Below are 6,104 nucleotides of genomic sequence, written 5' to 3' on the forward strand. Positions count from 1 at the left end.
GTGACCACTCAGTCCCACCGCGAAGAAAGGGCACAACAAGGCCTACGAATGCCACCCCTACCCTGGTACGAGGTATTTACTCTCCTAAACTCTTCGTACGAAACTATTTGTAACGAGAACAGAGATGAGATACCTGGACCATCACCTCGGAAGTTCCCGAAAAGCAAGCTTACCTAGTAGGGGACCGGAAGGTTCTGTACATATCACGAAGATGCCGGACATAATACCAAACTCTGCATCGCTCTAAAGAATACGATCGAGTCGCTAATTCAGAAGGGCAAGCTTCAGCGGTACCTGCCCGCTAAAGAGATACTATTTAGGAACTATCGACATATATGGCCGGATCCTCATGATCCACGGTAGAGGACCAAAGGATTTACCTCCCTGGACGAAGAAGCAAAATTCCAGCCACCCGGAAGTTTTCAATTTCCACAAGTCCCCGCAACAATGGGGCGACACTGGGTGGAAGTTCGTCACTTTCTTGCAGGAAGAAGAAGCTGACCTTCAGATGTCCCATTGATAGGAGCATTTTAATGCGACGTTTTAATTGTTATTTCCTCATATTTACTTAGTTATTTCCTTAAATGAATCCTTCTTGTTTAGGAAAGTTACTTTTTTTAGGAAGTTTCTATTTTTAGTAATAGTTTCTATTTTCAGGTCCATGGAGCAAACAAAGCTGAAATGAGCTCAAAAAGAGAAAGAAAAGCTAGGAAACGTTGGAGAGAGCTGAGACAAGGCACAAGGGTTGCATAAGAGCAAGTTCACCCGTTGAGCTTGACCGGTCAAGACTATTCACTGCTTTTTTGCCTTGTATTTCCACTATTGAGCTTGACCAGTCAGATACTGTTCACAAAATGTCATGACTAGTCAAGTTTTTAGTCGAGTTCTTGACTAAAAACTTGACTAGTTGTGACATTTTGTGAATAGTATCTGACTGGTCAAGCTCAATAGTGGAAATACAAGGCAAAAAAACAGTGAATAGTCTTGACCGGTCAAGCTCAACGAGTGGACTTGCTCTAAATGAGCTGAAACGAAGAAATGAAGTTTTCCTGGTCCAACTAGGAAATGCTGTTTCAACCAAGAAATCCTGTTCAGAAGAGGAAACTTTGTCAAAGCAAGACTCCTGAGCCAACCATGAAGCATGATCTGAAAAATGAAGAAACATGGCCTTGAGAGAAGAGTCCTGGAGGCACTAGGAGACTATATGGCTTGAAGATGACACATGGAGGCTCAAGAACCTTCTAGGTTAATTTTGGGTTGTTGGATGTAAGGAACGTTGGGATATGCTTTGGAGAGTTTTAAGGGAGAAAAGTTTCAAAATGCGTCCAGATACGTTGTCTAGGTTCATTCCTAGATATTTGGCCAGAAATGAAGAAGAAAATCAGAGTAAATCCATATATATTTCGGCAAAAATATATTTTAAATATTATGGACTTTATTTTGGAGTTTTTGATTGGTTGGATGACACAACAAAGCTGACATGGCACTCTGTGATTGGTTGAAGCTGTGTGGAGCATCCAGATAATTTTTGGGAAAATAAAAGAAGATTCATAAAGCTTGGAGATGCTTGGCCGTTCCCCTATATATAGGCCCCTATGCTAGACGTTTTAGACACCATTCAGGCTATGTTTGGTATGGCTGTGCTTTTTTAAAAAGTTGGCTTCTGCTTATTTTTGATAATAAATGGCTGAAAAGCAAAGCAGCTGAGTGTTTGGTAAACTGGCTTTTTATAAGTGCTGTCAGTGACAAAAGCAGTGGTAGAGTGTTTGGTAAACTCAAACTGACTTGTGCTTTTTGTTTGTGGAATGACCAATTTAGACATGAAAGATTATATTGCCTTGATTGTTTGGTAATATAATGTAGTTCAAGTTTAAATAGAAGGTTATTTTGAGGATCTTACTCTTTTGAATACCTCAAGTCTTGCTAAATCTCATTATTCTTTTGAACTGATGAAACACAACATCTATAAAAAATATACTTGGCCAGTAACTATGTACTCGATCAAATCTATTTCTTCATCATGTAAAATTGCATTGTGCATCATGTAATCTAATCTATCAGAGTCATATTAAGCTCATTTCTATCTATGAATGGGATCTCAGTAGAGATTTTACAAACATAATTTCTCAACATTTACATGTAGAATTGCAATATCCACTTGAATTACAACAGACACACCTATACTTCTCAAATCAACTAATTGGTCACCATATAGTTATGATGGCCAAAGACAAGTTTACCCAGGCCACGAATTTCTCAACTAATTTCTCAAATCAACTCATTGACAATCTTTACCCATGTACTAGCCCGGCCAACATCAATGAGCCAGAAGCAGAATCTGAGCCTCCTGATGACAGAGACTGAAATGAGCCAGAAGTAGAATCTGAAGGAAAGGGAACTTTCGGAGGGAGGGCATATAACATGGCATCTGATAAAGCCTTCTCCAAATGGACTTTAGGAGGGCTTTCAGCTGTAGCATGAGGATGAAAGGGTTCCACTTCATCCTGCATTAGTCACATGAAGACAATTTACTTGTATATTACAGTTACACACAGTATTAACAACAGAGACAAAAACAGAACACCTTCTGTGAACTATCACCACTACAAAATGAAGAGCTCAAAGGAGAACTTCTTTGCGTGTGTGATCTTGGACTATTTGCTTCAGAGGTAACTCCACTTTTTGTTTCTGCTCTCCCCTTCTGTTGAAGGCCGCGTGATATTAATGCTTTTAGACCAGTAAACCAGACTTCAGCTTCATCTTTATCCTTGCATATCTGGTATAAGCAATTAGCATCAAAGTGTACAAAATTAGTAAACAAAGTTTATTGAAGAACACCAGCAATAATAACAAACTATTCATACAGTTAATACCAAAAAGCGGAAAAGATTTGACAGAAAAATAGACAGAAATTATAATTTTTGAGAAGATAAACAGAAATTACAATGAAGGTTATCAATAATTTTCAGCAACGATAGTAAAATTCACAAAATTAAGGGAAAGACTAGTTGAGCTAGGAAACAGAACACCAAAGAATCAGATAGCAGGGCATCACCACCAAATAAGATGCTTACCAAATCTAAAGACCTATCATCATATATGAGAGAAAATGACTTATATTCCTTCTCAGGCCGAGGATACCGTTGAAGATTGGCTGCAGTGTATACAAGTAAAGGAATCTTTTGTTACCATGTGACAGCTAATAAATGAAGGAGAAAGCAATATATGGGTATTGCAGCATTAAAATCTTCATCATAAGCAAACATCACATAAACATGTGGGCATATGTTATTACAAGGAATCATAGATCGCTTTCCTTGCAAGATCAAACACCTAAAAAGTCCAATGTAGATAAATATAAGGATTAAATTCAGTTTACCTCCCTAAGGTTTAGGGGTAATTTCATGGTAGTCCCTGTCCTTTCAATTTAATCAGTTTACCCCTCAAGCTTTTCAATTTCAATCAGCTGTGTCCAATTTCTACTATTCCGTCCAATTTGGACCGTTAAGTCTGACTTTTGTGGGCTAAAATGGTCATTTCAAGACAAAAAAAATAAAAAAAAGGATTTTTTTTATTTTATTTTTTATTTTTCATTTAAAATTTGTTTTTTTTTTCCATCTTTTTTTTTATATATATAAATTTTGTCTTCAACCTATACACCACAAGTTATAATAGGTTTATAAAAACAAAAAGATACTCTAGGTGGTTGAAAGCCGCTCGCTGATCTACGATATTTGTGATATATCTCCGATAAAGTGAAGAATTTTAGGAGATATCCCCAATAAAGTGAAGAAATGTTTGTAAAAAATGATTTTACACTTTATCTATAAATATCTGTAAAAAATGATTTTACACAGATATTTCTTCACGGTTTTACACTTTATCTGTAAATATCTGTAAAAAATAATTTTACACAGACATTTCTTCACTTTATTAGGGATATATCCTAAAATTCTTCTCTTTATCAGAGATATATCATAAATATCGTAGATTAGCGAGCGACTTTCAACCACGTAGAGTATCTTTTTGTTTTTATAAACCTATTATAACTTGTGGTGTATAGGTTGAATACAAAATTTATATATATAAAAAAAAAAGATGGAAAAAAAAAATTTTAAATAAAAAAAAAAAAAAAATGAAAAAAAGAAAAAGAAAAAGAAAATCATTTTTTTTTGTCTTGAAATGACAATTTTAGCCTTCAAAAGTCAGACTTAACCGTCCAAATTGGACGGAATAGTAGAAACTGGACACGGTTGATTGAAATTGGAAAGCTTGGGGGTAAACTGATTAAATTGAAAGGACAGGGACTAACATGAAATTACCCTCAAACCTTAGGGGGGTAAACTGAATTTAATCATAAATATAAAAACTCAAACATTGGATAGGTATATTCAACATTGCATACAACTAAAACATTATAATTGCAAGTTACCAAAATTCTAATCTAAGCTTAGGAAATGACAATACCAGCTACCCCAAGTTAAGCTATAAAAACGATAATATCCGAAGCTTGTCATTCAATAATCTACTACAATTTTAACTTACTGAGAACACTAATGCCATCTGTTCTGCCCAGAGAAAACAGTAGCAGTGGAGAGAGGGTTATAAACTTCCACAAGTTAACCATCACCATCACATATATATCCTAATCTTTTCTCATTCACTCTCCCAGCAATTTAATAATCTGGTCCTAAACCCAAATAACAGTCTTTAACTCAAATAAGCATACATTACATATAAATATTGCTGCAGAGAGTGAGAACAAACAGTAAATTCCAATCTATAATTCTGAATCTAATCTTGCAGCACAAAGAGACATAATTCCAATCTATAACTGTTGCATAACCATCATGTTGAGATCAGTACCCAAAACCATAAGGCAACATTTGCCAAAATAAACACTCCTCGGTCCAAAAACGCAGTAACCTAACAAAAACGCAGAGAAAGTAGAGTGCCCATATATCTTTTCCCATGATCATTGTGAATGAACCAAAATCACAGTCCCAAATCAACCTAAACCCCCATTGATTCAGTACCCAATTACACGAATTGAAACTGAAATAGATACAAAACTGAAATTGAAACTGAAATAGATACAAAACTGAAATTGAAACTGAAATCAACCTATAATAGATACAAAACTGAAATTGATACCTAAATCAACCTATAGTACCTCTTTTTCAAAGAAATTGAAACTGAAAAAGATAAATAACTAACCGTGAATCAAATTGCCAACCAGCCAGCAATCAAGGATTGAGGCTTCAATTTCAAACACTGATGAGAGGCAGGTGAAGGCAGTCAGTGAAAGAGATTATGCGTTTGTATTCATTGCGGCGCTGCATGTGAGGCTTCAAATTTGAACACGGAAGAGAAGAGTCTCCTGGCATTGTGTAATTGCTGAAACGAAGAGAGGATAGAAACCGATATTTCCAAAATTTCATTAATCTACAGTATCTACCGCTACAGTGACAAAAGCCGTCTTCTACTTCTAAAAGCAAGGGACTGCCGGCTTTGGCTTTTCGATAGAAAAAGCGCTGGCTTCTGGAAAAAGGAGGGGAGAAGCAGGTTTACCAAACGCAAACCGTTGAGGCGCTTATAAGCGGGGGAGCAAAAAAGCCCCCCCCCCCCCACCCCAAACACAGCCTCATTCATTCAGAAAATTCCCACATCGTCAGAAAGCTCTCTCCCTCTCTCCATTCTCTAGTTGCAAAGTTCTGCGTTTTCAAGCAAGGAGAGGAAGAAGAAGAAGGAGCCGTGAAGATCATATCCTCCATCGTCTACCTTGAAGACTTGCTTCCAAGATTCAAGATCCCAACGTTTCAAGCTCTCCATCTCCATCTCCGCTCACAGTGTAATTCGTTCTTTTTCCCTGTAACATTTTGGTTTTCCTTGTTTGAATTCATATGAACTTGTTTCTAGTTAACAATAACGTTTAGGGCAAAGTTTAAGCCCAATTTATATTTTTAAATAAAATTTTCGAATTCCATAATTGTGATTCTAAGTTGCTTATGTGAGTGTTTTTGGTCGCTTTCTCCGGGTACCTTACACAGAATGCTATACCTCCGGGGGTACCTATCCAACTCCTAAATCCTGTACCAAGAACA

The 6,104-nt window shown here is 36.5% G+C and overlaps 1 long non-coding RNA gene across 2 annotated transcripts; it reads right to left on the reverse strand.

Annotated features, from left to right (window-relative positions):
- Positions 1-2,053: 2,053 nt before the first annotated feature.
- On the reverse strand, positions 2,054-3,155 carry LOC133718233 (uncharacterized). 2 transcript variants are annotated; one of them, XR_009850170.1, is made up of 3 exons: positions 3,075-3,155; positions 2,585-2,776; positions 2,054-2,504 (listed from the first exon to the last, which is right to left on the reverse strand). It is a non-coding gene; the product is annotated as an uncharacterized LOC133718233 (long non-coding RNA). The 2 variants fall into 2 exon arrangements; XR_009850169.1 differs by lacking the exon at positions 3,075-3,155 and having other exon boundaries at positions 2,585-3,068.
- Positions 3,156-6,104: the final 2,949 nt, after the last annotated feature.

This window comes from Rosa rugosa, chromosome 6 (genome assembly GCF_958449725.1).
Source record: "Rosa rugosa chromosome 6, drRosRugo1.1, whole genome shotgun sequence".
NCBI lineage: Eukaryota > Viridiplantae > Streptophyta > Magnoliopsida > Rosales > Rosaceae > Rosa > Rosa rugosa.